Source organism: Sus scrofa, chromosome 9, assembly GCF_000003025.6.
Source record: "Sus scrofa isolate TJ Tabasco breed Duroc chromosome 9, Sscrofa11.1, whole genome shotgun sequence".
NCBI classification, from domain to species: Eukaryota; Metazoa; Chordata; class Mammalia; order Artiodactyla; family Suidae; genus Sus; species Sus scrofa.
Genome location: NC_010451.4, coordinates 78508166 through 78525621, shown reverse-complemented (window position 1 = coordinate 78525621; position 17456 = coordinate 78508166). Strand labels below are relative to the sequence as shown.

The following is a 17456-nucleotide window of genomic DNA, read 5'->3' as shown; positions in this document are numbered from 1 at the left end:
ATTCTGACGTCAAGTTCGTGCTCATGGAATTGTATTCAGCATAAGGATCAACGATAACAATTAACCTTAACTAATGCTTATTAAGTTTCTCAATAAAATAGTGTCCAAATTTCTCTGGCCATAAGAACCACCTGGGATGGGTATTAAAAATACAGATTTTTAGGACTTTCCAGAGAATTTTCTGATTCAGTGGATTTGGAAAAGGCCAAAAAGGCTGGAGAATGTGTGTGTTTCACAAGTCGTCTTTGTCTATTTGGCAAGCTGTAACAGCCTATAGTAGACTGGGTGGCTTATAAACAACAGAAATTTCTCACAGTTCTGGAGGCTGGGAAGTCCAAGATCAAGGTACTGGCAGATTCAGTGTCAGGTGTGAGACAGCTTTCTGGTTCATAGATTGTTGTCCTCTAGATATTTCTTCACACAGAGAGAACAAGCTCTTTTATGTAGTTTCTGTCTCGTGGCTCAGTGGAAACGAGTTTGACTAGCATCCATGAGGATGTAGGTTGGAGCCCTGGCCTCGCTCAGTGTGTTAAGGATCTGGCATTGCAGTGGCTGTGGAGTAGGTCAGCAGCTATAGCTCTGATTCAACCCCTAGCCTAGGAACCTCCATATGCCCTGGTTGTGGCCCTAAAAAGACCAAAAAAAAAAAAAAAAAAAAGAAAGCTCTTTTATGATGGCAGGAATCCTGTTCACATGGGCAGAGCCCTAACCTAATCACGTCCCAAATGTTCCACCTCAAAATACCATCACATTGGATTAGACTTCAACATACAAATTTGGGAGGACACACATGTACAGTCTATAGAGCAAGTGCTTACATGATTTTTAGGATAAAATAAGAGTGGGAGAAACTAAAACAAAGGATGTCAAATCATATCAGTATTATAAAACAAGAGTATTTAATGTCAAAATCATGTTTGGGGGTTTTTGTTTGTTTGCTTTTAACGGCTGCAGCTGTGGCATATAGAAGTTCCCAGGCTAGAGGTTGAATCAGAGCTGCACCTGCAGACCTACACCACAGCCACAGCAGTTCTAGATCCGAGCTTCATCTGCAACCTACTCCAAAGCTTACAGCAACGCCGGATTGTTAACCCACTGAGCAAGGCCAGGGATCAAACCTGCCTCCTCATGGACACTATGTTGGATTCTTAACCCTGTGAGCCACAATGCAAACTCCTCAAGGTCAGGTTTTAAAAATGGCTAAGAATTAAGGGAGAGACTTTACCAACACAAAGCTAAGAGAAATAACTGACACCCACCCTCAGAGGACCTGGTTGTAAACAAACTTCATGAATTCAACATTTTCCACAAAACACCTAAGATTATATATCTAAAGCACCCTGGTAGTTGTAGAGAGGACACACAAAATGAAGTCCAAGTCCTTGCCCTCAAAGACCTAGTCATCCATGTATATCTCTTGTGGAAAATATGAACTGTTTGAACTGGCTATGGGTTACAAGTCAAGTAGTCCTTTTTTTTTCTTAATTGGGGAAATTTTTATTTAAGATTGCTTCAGGAAGCTTTCACAAGAACTCTTACAAGCATTTGGGAGATACAGAAAATTTGGCAGCAGTTATGATCACGATAAGAGAAGGGCCAGGAGGTACAGGGGTACCCTAAACTTGGAGTTGAAGGACACCTTCAGTGAAGGTTTGGCCTTGGCAGTTGGAGACAGTGATCATTCTTGTGGGAATAAGTCAAGGGAGAGGGGGGTGAATGTGAGGGATGATGAACAAGAGAGGGCAAGTAGAAATCAATGTTGGAAGATGAGCAAGGCAAATTAGGACTGATAAATTTCTCGATCAGGCATGTGATTTTGATGAGGCCTTTGAAAGATTTTGTACCAAGGACTGAAGCCAGGCAATCACAATGGAGTTTAATTAACTTCACACTTAAAGAGTAATTCTAAGGCATGAGTTCCATCTTCTATTACTTTACACACCATCACCCCTCTATCCCACCACACCTACATAATCACACACCCACACCTACCCTCTCCAACACATATACACACAATTCTTAGCATAAAGCAGGTACAAAAACAATTACTTAAAATACTTACACTGCGGCAATCTAAATTGGTTTAGTACTGGTGGAAATATACAATCCTAGGTGGAAAGAAAATTTTACATTCCAGGTAAGATAAAACCAGCTTTGGAAAGACAATGGAAATAAGATTGAGCACAATGGGTAGAAAAAGGCACTAGAAATGAAACTGTAGTTTCTTGCAGGGGATCATAAACTTCAAATGAAACAAAGTATAAACAACTGAGTATATGAGGTAAACTACTAGAAAGGAATTCAAAATAACTTTGAGGCTTTTCAGCTTGCCTGGACACATAAGAGAAAGCTCTGGGAGGAAAATGTGGTTGAGTCACGAAAGTTGGAGATAATAAATTCTTACTGAATAAATGATAAGCTGTTCTAGTGATTATTAATAAGAGCCTATGTTTTCAATGTTATGTATAAAACATTTACTTAAATAGAATATTTCACATGGTGCTTTGCAAGCTGATATTTTCTTTCATTTAAAAAAATACATTTTAACCTCATTTTTTAATAGCTGTCAGCATTCTGTATGTAAATGTACCATGATTTAACTAACACTTCCTTTAAAAGGACAATTTAACGGTTTTCAAATTTTTAATGTTCTAAACAGTATTGTGACACTCATCTTCGAACATCCACTTTTGTAAACCCACCTAATTATCTCCATGGGAAAATATTCTAAAAGTGGAAATGTGAAGTCACAGGCATGCACAATTAACATTTTTTATGCATTGCCAAACTGCCCTCCACAGTGTGTGTAAAATTTTTGTTTCTAACCTAAAGTGTCCATCAGTTAATACATGGATAAAAAACTATGATTTATATAACATATTTAATATATGTTAATATTATTCAGCCATAAAAACAAGGCAATCCTACCATTTTCAACAACATGGATGGACCTTGGCAGCATTATGCTAAGTGCAATAAGTCAGGCAGAGAAAGGCAAATACTACATGATTTCACTTACAAGTGGAATCTAAAAAAGCCAAAAACTAAAATCCACTAAGCTCATAGAAAGAGGAATCAGACTTGCAGTTACCATGGGCAAAGGGTGGGAAGAGGGGAAATTGGATCAAAAGGTACAAATTCTCTTTTAATGTATTGTATTGGTTGCCATTATTTTGTTGAGGATTTTTGCATCTATATTCTTCAGTGATATCAACCTATAATTTTCTTTTTTTGTGGTATCTTTGTCTGGTTTTGGTATCAGGGTGATTGTGGCCTCATAGAATGAGTTTGGGAGTATTCCTTCCTCTAATTTTTTGAACAGGTAACTCATTCTGAATGTTTGATAGAATTCTCCTTGAAGCCATCTAGTCCTGGACTTTTGTTTTATAGAAGTTTTTCAATCACAGTTTCAATTTCAGAACTTGTGATTGGTCTATTCATAGTTTCTATTTCTTCCTGGTTTGGTCTTGGAAGCTTGTACCTTTCTAAGAATTTGTCCATTTCTTCTAGGTTGTCCATTTTATTGGCACGTAGTTGCTTGCAGTAGTCCCCTCTTTTTTTTTTTTTTTTGCTTTTTTAGGGGTGCATCCTTGGTATATGGAAGTTTCCAGGTTAGGGGTTGTACTGGAGCTACAACTGCCAGCCTATACCACAGCCAGAGCAACGTGGGATCTAAGCCACATTCTCGACCTAAACCAAAGCTCATGGCAAGGCTGGGTCTCTGACCACCAAGCAAGGCCAGGGATGGAACCCACATCCTCAAGGTTTCATTTCTGCTGCACCACAACAGGAATTCCCTGCAGTATTATTATCCTTTGTATTTCTGTGTTGTCAGTTGTCAGATTTGTAAGATTTATAAAGTAATTGTATAGTTTCTGCTTTATATTTAGATCTATGATCCATTTTGAGTTAATTTTTGCAAAGGTATAAAGTCTCTGAATTTAGATGTGATTTTTGGTATGTACATGTCCAATTGTTCTAGCACTATTTGTCAAAAAAAGGCTATACCCTCTCCATAAATTGTCTTTATTACACTACCAAAAATCAGATTAACTAAACTGCAAGTGTCTATTTCTGGACTTTGTTGCATTGATCTGCCAGTACCACTTTGCCTTGATTACTATAGCTTTATAGTAAGTCTTGAAATTAGGTAATGTCAGTTTTTCAACTGTGTTCCTTATCCTTCTTTGTTCCTCTCCAACAATACTATTGGAAAAAATCAACCTAGAGTTACCAGTGAAAAATATTAAAAAGCAAAATAGAATTTTTCAGATGTAGAAAGTTAAAAGATTTATCACCAACATACCTCCATCTCAAGAAATTCATTAATTATTTTAAATAAATTTTGCTTTATAATCACATTGTATGGATTTCAAAATTGTAATCTTTGTCAAGCAGGTGTTTTGTCTGCAGACGCTACCTGTTTGGGATTCAAATACCATTATCCTTTGTATTAATACCAAAGACTGTCATAGTCCTGTGACTCACAGATTGAAAACCACTCTTTTAGAAACTACTACATGATCCAGCAATCCAACTCCCATGCCCCTATCTGGAGAAATCATTATTCAAAAAGATACCTGCATCCCACTGTTCATTGCAGCACTATTTACAATAGCCAAGACATGGAAGTAACATAAATATCTATTGAGAGAGAAATGGATAAAGATGTGGTGCATATATACAACGGAATATTACCCAGCCATAAAAAGAATGAAATAATGCCATTTGCAGCAACATGAATGGATCTAGGGATTAGCATACTAAGTGAAGTTAGTGAAAGACAAATATCATATGATATCACTTATATGTGGAATCCAAAAAAAAAAAAAGATACAAATGGACATATATGCACAACAGAAACAGACTCAGAGACTATGAAAACAAACTTACAGTTACCAAAGGGGACAGTGGGAGGTGGGGAAGGATGGATTGGGGGTTTGGGATTGGCATATGGAATAAGTGGCCAACAGGAAACTGCCAAACAGCACAGAGAACTCTACTCAACAGTCTTTGATGGTCTGTATGGAAATGAATCTGAAAAAAAAAAAGAATATTGATTTCATGTGATATGGAGCTACGATCCAACATCAAAAAGAAGATGGATTAATTAGGATAAAGTCTGGTCTTTAATATCCCAAAATACAATGGTTTAAAAAATACTGAACTATTTCCTTTTCATAAAACAATCCACTCAGGAGGATGAGGGCAGTACAGCAGTTTAGGTACTGCTGGCTCCTTGGATCCAGTTTGGATCCAGGCTCCTTGTCATCCTCAAAGTATTGCTCTTCACTTGCATGTCCAAAGGTGCCAGAACAAGTGGGAAAGGGGAAAGGCAAACATGAGGCTGTGTTTCTTTTGAAGGCATGACCCAAAAGTTACACATAAGTTTTCCAGTCACATCCTATTGGCCAGAACCTGGTCACATGGCCACACCTTGCTGTAAAGGGAGCTAGAAAATAAAGCCTTCAGCTGGGCAAAAGGTGCTCAGCTGAAATTTGTATTACTGTAGAAAAAAAGAGAATAAATACTTAGAGATGATTAACAGTCTCTGCCAAAGCAAGTTAGTGATGGAGTTAAAAATTAGAAAAGGAAAAGTGCATCTGGTTATGAATTAGGAAATATGGGTTATAGTCTCAATTCAGCCTCTTATTCCACATTAAACCAAATGTTTGGCCCATGCTTCACCTGAAGTACCCTTACTATCTGCCCTTGAGTTCTTAGTTATTCTTCTAAACTGTTCCTCTGCACAGAGAAAGGAAGATACCAAAGATCTAGAGAGTTCCATCCTCATCTTTCAATTAAGTCCTGCTCCTTACAGGACAGTGACCCTTTGAGGGGGTCATTAGCCCTAAGTCTGCCAAGACTAAGGCACTGTTATGAATTCTAGGCTAAGCTTTGCCCCAAACCCAGTACAGTTCCTAGTCACAACAAGGATTATATTGGATGCCACATGACAAAACAAAATTCTCCACCTACAGTGAATGAGATACCCCTTTTTGATGCCATCACCAGCATTTTTCTTGCAGAAGTTCCAACGAATGATTCTGGAAATGGGGGGGGGGGCAGGTGCTGTATTATTTATACAGAAATCTAAGCTAATGTGGCAATGAAAATAATTACCTCTCTCCTCAGTGTAAAATAAGCCTGTTCATGGTAGCCTTAATTTGGAAGGGAAAGGAAGTTAATTTTAATTACCAAAAGTTAATTCTATTAATTAAACATTTGTTCTATTTTCACACAAGCACACAAGTTTGCTTAAGGATATAACTAAATCTGCTGAGACTATAATAGAAGCTTTGTTTTGCTATTTAGAGAGCACAACTGATTACTAGAATTAAACCAAAATTGGTCAAGATCTTTAGTACATGTTCTTGAGTACATCTTATTTCTGTATAACACAATATAGAGAATAAATAACTTTATTTTTGCCAACAAATTTTAGCTTAACTCTTCTTTAAATTTCTGTAACCAGTAGAAATCTGACAGGAAATTGAAAAATAATTTTTAAATTTTTTTTCTAAATTTACTCACAGATGATATAATTTTAATCCTCTAGTAACTCTGAAGAAAAGGCATTTTTCTTATTAACAAGATGAACTTGGACAGATTTATATGTAGATCTTATTAAACAGATTGATAATAATAATATCTTAAGTTCTATCTTAGCATCTTACTCTAGGACAGGTACCCTGAGTATAGATGATTCCGTCAAAGATGAGTCACAAAATAAAAGGATTTCTGAGCTGTAGAAAACTAAAAATATCTGTCTGGATGAACAGCAGAGCACATATTTGCATTATGGTTCCCATTCACCAAAGGGAATAACAGCTTTCTGCCTCACTTGCTCTTATTGGCTGAGAGCGTAAGAAGCATTCAGGGAGTTCGGGTTGTGGCTCAGGGGCTAAGGAACCCAACTAGTATCCATGAGGACTTAGGTTTGATCCCTGGCCTTGCTCAGTGGATTACAGACCCAGCATTGCTGTGGCTGTGGTGTAGGCCAGTGGCTACAGCTCTGATTCAAACCCTAGCCTGGGAATTTCCGTATGCCTCAGGTGTGGCCCTAAAAAGACAAAACGAAACAAAACAAAACAAAACAAAAAGAAGTATTCACAACATTAAAAATATATTATTTATTAAAAAAGCATTCAGAACATTTAAAATATATTATTTATTAAGTCCATTTATATGCATGTATATGTGTCTCTCCAGCCCTAATCAATCTACCTCCAGTCTCTATAGATTTCCCTATCCTAGACTTTCATACAAATAGTCAGTCATATAATACATAGACTTTTGTGGCTGACACTTTTCACTTGGCATATATTTTCAAGGTTCATCCAAGTTGCAGTATATATCAGTATATCAGTCCTTTTCATAGCCCAGTATCATTCCATTGCACTACACTTTTTAATCCATTCATCTACTGATAGACAATTGGATTGTTCCACCTTTTGACTAGTTTGTTCATTTGTCTTTTTAGGGCCACACCCACAGCATATGAGAGTTCCCAGGCTAGGGGTCCAATCTGGGCTGTAGCTGCCTGCCTATGCCCAGACACAGCAACCCAGTATCCAAGACACGTCTGCGACCTACACCACAGCTCACAGCAATGCCAGATCCTTAACCCTCTGAGCAAGGCCAGAGATCTAACCTGTGTTCTCACGGATACTAGTCATGGATAGTTTTCCTTGGAGCCACGAAGGGAACTCCTTGACTATTTTCAATAATGCTGCTATATGTGCAAGTTTTTTTTTTTTTTTTGTGGACATAGGTCTTTATTTCTCTTGGACATATATGTGGAGTGGAATTGCTGGGTCATACAGTACCTATAGGTTAACCATAGAAACTGCCAAACCATTTTTCAGAGTGGCTGCAACCTTTTACATTTCCACAATGTATGAAGGTCCAGTTTCTCCACATTCTCATTTGGATTTACCTTTAAAAAAATATTCCTTTGCTAAGATGGTGAAATGGAAGGAGAGGATGGCAAGACCCTGAAGCCCTAGTGGAAGCCATGGTATAGCCACGAACAGCCTACTTTCCAATTCCTTTTAAGTAAGAGAAGATAAACCTCTATCTCTTTTAATCCACTGCTATTCTGGGTCTCTGTTAATGACAGCCTAACACAATTTCTAATTCAGGTGGTTATGGAATCTGGGAAGCCCTCAAAAAAAAAAAATCATTGAATACATGAGGACATTTCCTGTGGAAAAGTTTGTGATCGTATTACACTAGAAAATGCACATTATTTCTTTCTCAATTTCAGATTCCAGCATTCAATAGCCATTCTTTTCTTAGAAACTGTTTCCAGTTCTCACTGGCACCTTATGGGTACAAGATTCAAACAACTTGATAACAGGAAACAATGGAAGCGTTAGAGATGGAGCAATTTTTTAATTGCGAAGGAAAGGCACACATTGTGGTGATGCACCAGTTTATTATTTCCTTCCTCAAATATCCTAAATGTTAGGACTACATGAAGAAAGATGAAAAGTCATTTAAAGCTTTATCATAAACTCTAGGAGTTTTAATGCCACATATAGTATCACAAGTCTATTCACTTTTGGACCTTGTCTTAGAAGCCACTATTAGTTCACTGCCTAGGTTTCCACCTTGACCTTTTGTAAGATGAAGGGAAACCTGAATAATTCGTTCCATAAATCAGCTTTCTTGCTCATTTCTCCCAGTGCTTGTGTTCCAGCTATCAGTATTTTGAAGAGATACTTTGAACACACAAGCAATCTGCCATTCTACTGGCTCTAGATGTCTAGAATTGGCTCATTAAAGAAAGTAACTGCCACAAAGTTAACCTTTGATAAACAGGGTTTCTAATACGTTTTCATGTAACTAGTAAAATACCACTCTTGGAAAGGAGAACATCAGAGTCAGGAAAGTTTGTGATCTGTTTCTCTCTCAGTGCTTTGATTAACTGATTGATACATTCAGCCATTTATTGAGAACCTACTATGTTAGAAATAACCCTGCATTCTGTTAAAAAATAATCTGTTTTAAACTCCCTAAACTAGGTTTTTATTCATAAGTTAATGGTTCTTGGAATCAAATATTTAAAAACAAAATATCTTAATCATCTTTCTTTTGCAAGGAAAACTTTTCTCACTTTAAAAGGATTTTTTTCCTCTTGTTCTTACAAACAGGATAATCATTTGGCTTGTGTTGTCATTTTGTAGATCCTATTCATTCTGTATTTGTTTATTCATAAATATTTAAGGACTTGATATTTGCTCAGCTCCATATTTTGTGTTCTACTAAGAAAGGCTCAAATCAACCTGTGATAAACAGAAGCCCCAAAGAATAATGTCAACTTTAAAAGTTATATAAATTTCTGGAGCTGTAACATCTTTTTAGCTTTCTATTAAAACATCAACATCTGGGGAGTTCCTGTTGTGGCTCAGCAGAAACAAACTCTACTAGGAACCATGAGGTTGCAGGTTCGATCCCTGGCCTTGCTCAGTGGTTTAAGAATCCAGCATTGCCATGAGCTGTGGTGTGGGTCTCAGACATGACTTGGATCCTCTGTTGCTGTGGCTGTGGCGGAGGCTGGCAGCTATAGCTCCGATTAGACCCCTAGCCTGGGAACCTCCATATGCTGAGGGTGTGGCCCTAAAAATACAAAAACAAACAAACAACAACAAAAAAAGCAAACAAAAAAAAAAACACACTACATATTCTCCTATACTTTTTCTCTATCCATCTTCGCCAGACATCTTTCTATCTCGAGATTAAACTAAACCCCTTGGTTCAGACAACCCTGCATTCAAATTCTGCTCAACATCCTACTGGCTGAATGTGTTCATGGCAGTCTGGGTGGTGTTTTCATCTGCAAAATAGGGATAATACTCTACCTACAGTATTGGGTTGCTATAAGGATTAAACATAAAGTATACAGCATAGGCCTGGAAGCTACAGCAGCTCATTCATGTCAGCTGTGGATTTCAAACTTTTTTGCCTCATTACTCAATAATCATCTTTCATTCCACCCTGTTGTTTCAAGCAGTGACTATTCAATGAACTTTTAAAATAAATATATAACATAATCAAGGATGAGTCATAGCACATTGGGACTGCTTTTCAGCAAAGATGATTTTAGGAGGCAACTATTCCAACACCTTTTCTTCATGAGATCACTGTACGGCTACTCAGAAAACACAGTTTGGTTCTTTCCTGATGACAAAGAATAAGAGAAGATGAAACCACTTTAAGCATCAATAACAAGTATAAAAGATGTATGAAAACATGGGAATTAAAAATATATATAAATACACACATGTTTTTTTCACAGAGACTTTTTCCTTTAAGCTCAAACTTGATACCTAGGTCCAGGCCTCACTAACTTTTCTTGGCATTGAAATCACGAAGTCTCCTGTCCCCTAAAGCCACAGAAATCCATAGTGGAAGCAAGTAGCACACACTAAGCACAGCAAAGAGGGAACCCTGGGGCGTTCATTATTGCTCCCACCTGTCGGTCAGGTCATTATGACGCAAACGCTATGGACACGTGGAACACCTGCAGGAGAGCAGGGGCGGGGTCACCCCGGGAGGTAGATCTGGGCCGGGATACCCCAGGAGATGGGGTTCAAGGAAAGACCCCAGGGAATAGAGATAGGGAGATTTACTCCCCCAAACCCGGACCCGCCCCAAACAAGGTGAGGCCATCACCCCCTCCTTCTTCTGGGTCCCGGGGTCCTGCTGGGAGGGGTCGTCTGCCAGGCGTCTTCGGAGGGGAGAAGTAGGGAGGGGAGACGACGGTAAGGATTCAGCCCCGGGCGCTAGCGCGGATGCGAGGGCGCCCGCTCCCCCCGGCCGCTGCGCTGCGCTGCGGTGCGCACGGGTTCCGCCGGCTGCTATTCCGGCTGGCGGCGACCGCCGCAGGAAGGGCCGGTTCCTGCTCCTCCCGCCCCCTTCCCTCGCCTTCAGCTGACGCTGACGTCGGATGAGGGAGCAGGAGGGACGCTCGGATCGCGGCAGGGAGGCTCCTGGGGGCCAGGGTTCCGAGGTACCTATCCTCTGGGGCCGGGGTGGGGGCGAGCCGGGCGGGCTGCAGGCTGCAGCGGGTGAAGCCTGACAGCCGGGGCGGTCGGGGGCGCCAGCCTGGGGCTGCCCGCTCTATCCTCCGCTGGCGCCGGGTGACAGGCAGGTCGCCTCCTCCTGCCCCCATACCCGTGGAGGAGCCGCCACAGCCCCTTTCCCTCCCCCGCCTCCGCTGTGGGGCCTGGGAAGGTCTAGAGGATGCGCGCGCCTCGAGAGCGCGCGGCAGCCCCGGGGGAGCGAGAGGGTGACGTTCCGGGCTCCTGCCCCACCTCTGGACCTGGCGTCGGCAGCACCTCCCCCCGCGCCGTGTGCCCACCCCATCCACGCGGTGTCTCGCCTTCCCAGCGCCTCCGGCCCCAGGACCCCGAGGTCCCTCCTGGGCAGGGACTCGCGTCCAGGGCTGACTTGTTGACGAGTTCACCTGCCGCGGCCCCTGGTGTTTGTTTTTTCTCTTCTCCCCATTGCCCACCTTTGGCGGTGGTAGGGAGCAAATAGTACCTCTGTTATAACAGCTAAATACCAAGAGGCCTGAGCTTGGTCTCCCGCAGGCGAGGTGCCCACAAGCCTCGGACCCGACTGGAGCGAGGGTCCTCAAGCAGGCCAGGTCCCTGCAAACCCTTGCGCGCTGGTTTCCTTTGGGTGCTGCTGACACCGCCTTTCCTGCCTCTCGGCTATCGCAGCTCCTGCTTCCTCTAGAAACGAACATATCCTGTTATTACGTCTGCCTTTGCCCAGAGCGTCTGTCTTTGCCCAGAGCATTCCCCATTAACCTTTCCTGTTGCCTTTTTACTTGGCGTGCCCCCAAGGCCCCTCAGGTTCCCTTCGGTGGGGGTGTCTTAAAAATACTGCTCCTTTTCCTTGGCGAAGGTTGGGGAGAGTTCTGATTTAGAAAGGGAACCAGGTTCTCTTCTGTTTAGACACCATAAAAATTATCTCGAGAAACGGTGCTGGGTGGCAGCCTTAGTAACTGAGATCTGGTAACTTTATGAAAATTATCGGGACCTGGAAAATATACCACCAGCTGGTTTGAAAACGATATTGAATGTAAGGAGAAAGGCACATAAGGCATTGGCCATAAAGGTCCTATAAATTATGACTCATTGCAAACATGTTCGAGTCCAAACATTTCAGTAAAGCGTAGCCGGGAAAATATCAACTCGGTTTCTGTGGACCTTTAGTTTTTCTGAGATCTGAACTGTTGCTTAGGGGTGGGGAATGGAATAGGAAATACTTGCTAGTTTGAAATCAGTGCTCCTGACTCAGTTCCTTACCTTCTATTTAAAACACACACATTCTAAGCATACTTTGAAGTGAGTTTTTAAACCAGTTTTGTTTGGTTGTGTGTGTTTTCTTTTGCTTTTTAGGTTTTAGTCTTTATTTTTGAAACATCATGTGTAGAGAATACCATAGAGGCAAAATCAGTTTATAATCTTTAGTAGTTCAGTTATGATTGTTTGATTTTTAGCTGTGTATATTTTTAAATCAAGGAGATATAGCTTTCTAATTATATCTTTTTTGCAACTCTTTATATAGGTAAAGAGTGGGCTTGTTATTAAAGACAAATCTGTAGAAAACAACAGTTAAGCTATTGGGTATTAATTGTAATGGTAGAGACACTCGAGGTTAAAAAAATCTTGGATACTGCATTCTTGGGGCATTAAATGCTAAGGACACTAGATGGCCAATACCTGGGAAGTTTATATTTTATTTATTATTATTATAGCTTTTTAAAAAATTTTTTTATTTGGAAGTTTATTTCAATCTTTCCTTCATTCAGTATGCCTGTGTATCTGTCCAACCATTTTCTCTGAGTATCTTTATTCCCATGCATTTCTCTCCATGTTAACTTTATGAAAAATATAGAAAATTTAGTTACTCCAAAGACAACCTTCAAAAATTGCTGCATTTTCAGTGTATTTGACTAAACAGTACATTTTTTTCAGGTGTAGGAAGTTTGATCAGAGGAAGAGAAGTGTAGCAACTGTGAAATAACATGACAGGGTAAACCTGTACTGATGTGAACTTGAAAGTTACGGAAACCACATATGAAAAAAGGTGAAGTTAATAAGCCTCTAGCATCAGGAGAATTTTTCCTTTTTATTGGTTGAGCCCCACAGCCAGAAGCCTGAGGGGTAGGGGCACCATTTAGGATCAGTGCAGTGGCCACTAATGTCCTTTTTATTCCATCTGCACTATCAGCCTTATGGGAATGCTGTCTGTATGTTTTTGTCCATGAGGCAACATAGAACATTAATTAACCTCATTCCCATTCTCACCCCCAACCAGAATCTGCCTCAGTAGAGCTTTTAACTCAAATACTGATAGAAGTATTTGGAGAAACATTTTTCCCCAAAGCAGTGACATTTTATGCCACAATCAGAATATCAGATTACCTAGTGCCATGGAGGAAGTGCAGAGGGCATGCAGGTATGGGATCCCAATGAAGCAGGAATGGAACCCTAACTGCAACAGCTAACTAGCCGTGTGACTTTGAGCACATTCACTTAAGTGCTCTGTGTCATCATTTCCTTAACTGTAGAGGAATAGCCACCTTGTGGGGTTGTGGTGGGGATTTGATAGATAGATCGGTAGATAGATAGATAGATAGGTGTATATATGTGCTTTTCATAGTAAATAAAGGACTCAAATAGTAGCAATAAATTATTCTTTCACATGCTAAACATATATCCTACCTGGATCTTAAAAGGATGCTACTTTTTTCCCCTGTGATAGAGAATGTGTTCCAGTTAGTTTTGAGGAGTTCAAGTGATTTTATATCAGTACCAAAGCTTGAGCTTTCTGGAAACCTCCTTGAAGTGGGGAAGGCAATCTGTATGCCAGGAAAAAAGCAGAGCTAATTTGTTCCAGTGGGGGTAGATCTTTCCAACCCCTGCCACTCAAATGTGATTCCTAGACCACCAACGTTGGCTTGTCTTGAGAGCTTGTTAGACCTACAGAATCTCAACCCACTCTCACCTTCCCTTTGAATAAGAATCTGCATTTCAACAAGATCTCCAAGTGATGCATAATGTATATTAAAGTTTGAGAAGCATTGTCCTAACCTGATATTTATCAAGCTTTTGTGTTTGATAGAATTTTTTGAGGGCTTGTTAAATGGGAATTCCCAGTCTGGCTTCTCCTAACTGTTGTTAACATTTCAGGTGGCTCTATGCCCAGGGTTCTACCACTATTCATTGAGAAACACTGTATCCAACTCTTTATCAAGTTTGGTGCTCTAAGTTGGGCCTCTGCCCTGTTTAACAAAGCATTTTGGCAAACATGGTCTTTGATATTTATCTCCCTTTGAGGTTAAGTAGGTATTATAATCCCTATCTATCTGCTAAGAAAATTAGGACTGCAGGTATGATTTACCCTGGATAATGCATTTGATAGAACTGCCTGGAAGGTGTCTAAATACTAGTTGACTCTGCTTTTACTACTCTAGCACCCAAATTAATGCACTGTGTATGTGTAAGTAATTTCAATTAGTAATGAATCCAGGATAGGGATGACTATATATAATACATTTTATACATGCTTTTAAAACAAAGCTTTCCATCGATGTGACTCTAGGCCAATGACTGAGGACAAGTAACTGATTTTGAGCCTCATCCATAAAATGGGGATGATGTCTGCTGGGCAGTTTTGTCAGGATGAGGATGCTGTGCACGAAGCACTCCTCTCAGTGTCTGAGAAGTGTTAGTTCTTCAGCTAGTGGTAACTACTTGTCCAGATGTAAACCTGATGAGAGGTAAAGAGTTCATGAAAATCTGAGAAAATGGTATTGTTCATGATGAGAGGTCTCTCCCACGGAATCAGACGAAATCATTCATCAGTCCTTTGGCCCAATCAGAAAGGTGGGGTTAATACTCAGTTTTCAGCTAGCATTTGTTGTGTGCATGCTACATGCCAAGCACCATTCTAGTACTGCATATCCCAAGGCAAGATGCAGACCCTACCCTGCTTTGGGGGAGCCCCCAGCCTAGTGAGAGAGACAGAGAGATGGAGGACAATTACATTTCAGCAAAAGCAGGGAGGGGACGAAGCTCAGGGCAGAGCTACCCAATGATATGGGGGAGAGAATAGAGAGAAAACCAGAGAAGGACGTGACCCTTGAGAGGAGCCTTAAAGAACCAATAGGAATTTTGCAGGTCACAAAACATCAGGAGTAGAGAGACAGGAGTTGCCAATCCAGAACCCAGGTGTACAAAGGGAGAGAAAACTGGCAAGTAGTTGGTCCCCATGCCTGGAGCCCAGTGTGCATGTGTGTCCCTTATTAGCTGAGTGACCTTGGGCAAGTTTCATCACCTGTGAGTTGGGGTAAGTGTAATTGACTGATTTCAGTTATGTCCTGGATAGTTGTAGATAGGTAGAGGAGGTAGTAGTAGAAAATAGGGGACCGATATTAAAAAGTCTTTAGAATTGGAGTAAATTAAAAAGGTCAACTTTAAAATACATTTAACAGAAAATACATAGAATTAAAAGAGGGTGACTGGGAGTTTTCTTGTGGCATAGCTGGTTAAGGATCTGTCCTTGTCACTGTAGTAGCTTGGGTCACTGCTGTGGTGTGGGTTCAATCTCTGGTCTGGGAGCTTCTTCATGCAGAGAGTGTGGCCAGAATAAAATAATAAAAGAGGGTCACTGAAAAAGACAACTGAATGCAGTGCAGTACTGCGAGATGAGAATCATGAGGTGTGTGTATTCAGCAGTGGACTACTCACTGACTAGATAATCGTATATTGATAATTCAAACATCTAGACTCGAGAGTGGAAAGGTGCTCTCATTCTGTGGCGAGAGTATTTGTACAAGGAGTGACTATAAAATACAGCAGCTACTTTCCCAGAGCACACATTAAAATTCATCCTATTAAAACCCATTACTTACCATCATCATGATCTCTCATAGCCACTTCTCTTTTCCCAGAATAGGGCATGGTCTCCAATGTCTGAAACATAATGGTACTTAGGGGAAATCCATCCTTCTCTGCCTGTTTCTGGGGCAGTGCATCCTAAGCCAGGGACCAAGGAGCTATTTGCGACAAATAGTGCCCCACTCCTTACTGGTAGAAACCTTGATAGTTGCCATTAGTCTCTTAGCAAGGTTTTGTTGTGTCCAAGCGCCATGGTGGTAATGGATTTGGGACTAACACAGCACTTAAGCCTGTGATTAGGAGAGGGTATTGTTGTTGTTGTTTTTAACAGAAACCAGGCTTATTATTCAGTATCTTTGGTCCATGTGTAGAGTGGAGTGCTTAAAAACAGGAGCTCAGGAGTTAAAAGTGGACTTGATTTTACTAGTTGTTGACTTTGGGCAAATGATTTAACCTTTATAAGCTTTTTTTTGATTGTTTGTTTTGTTTTTTCATAATGGGTTTGTGTCCCTTTCTGGTGGTATGGGGATAATGGTGTTAAGTGCTTCACACATATAAAGTCTCTTGTAAATGGTAGCACATAATTATTGCCCTTTGTCCAGGACATATCTGCTGAAGGCCTACTGTGTTTCATGTACTGCGCTTGGTGTAAGGAGGCAAAAATGAGCCAGTTAGGGGCCCTGCAGTCAAGTGACTTCCAGCCTGGGGCAGGGGATGCACATGTAATCAGCTCATTGCAGGAGGGTGATGGGCATGCAGGGTACCACCAGCATCATTGTGGGGTAGTTAATGCTTCAGTGGAGGGGACAGGAGCAGGAGGCCCCTGGGGGTGAGAGGGCAGCTGTTGGGTTTGGGAAGACTTCATTGAGGAGGTGACATTTGAAGAGACTCTTGAAGTAAGGTGTAAGCTGGCCAATTGGACAAAGGAAGAGAGGTCATTTCAAATGGAGGGAAACTTTGCAAAGCCTTACAGTAGCAAAGTGTATTCAGGAAAGCTTGAGCATTCTGAAATGACCAGAAGGAATAGTTCTGTGTGAGGTATAGTAAAATTTGAGGAAAGGGGCCCAGAATTTGAAGGAACTGGGGTTTTTCTCCCCCCCTACCAAGTTTGGAATTTCTCTAGTGGCAAGGGAATGCAGTTAAAGCTTTTTACGTAGATGGGGGGTATGATTAGATTTGCATATTATAGAAATAGTTCAGACCATGGTGTAAAAGACTGAAGTGGGCACATACAGGGATAGTTTTCTTCTGAAGGCCTAGACCAAATCATGGCTGTGCATACAGAAAGGAGAGGATGTTTTAGGAGGTCGAATGGAGAGAACTTGGAGAACGGCTGCAAAAGCTGAGAGAGAGAAGCCAAGTTTTCAAGTTGAGCTACTCAGTAGATTTTGTGCTGGTAATTACCACATAGGGACTCTAAGAAGAAGACAACTTGGAGGGGTAGAGATGGAGAGAGAGAATTTTAGTTTTAGATGTGCTGAAATTGAAGTGCCTATCAGATATCCACATCAAGATGACCATAGTGAGATGGAG

General features: G+C 40.8%; 1 protein-coding gene across 7 annotated transcripts in view; it reads left to right on the top strand.

Moving 5' to 3' along the window:
• ICA1 (islet cell autoantigen 1) overlaps nucleotides 10530–17456 on the top strand; it is a 150615-nt gene continuing 143688 nt past the window's right edge. For 2 of the 7 annotated variants that reach the window (XM_021102429.1, XM_021102425.1), the window contains exon 1: nucleotides 10530–10667. The gene's annotated coding sequence lies outside the window, so the exon portion shown is untranslated. Of the gene's footprint in view, nucleotides 10668–10869; nucleotides 11018–17456 lie in introns of those variants that run through there. The other 5 variants (XM_021102428.1, XM_021102424.1, XM_021102430.1 and 2 more) reach the window with 3 other exon arrangements.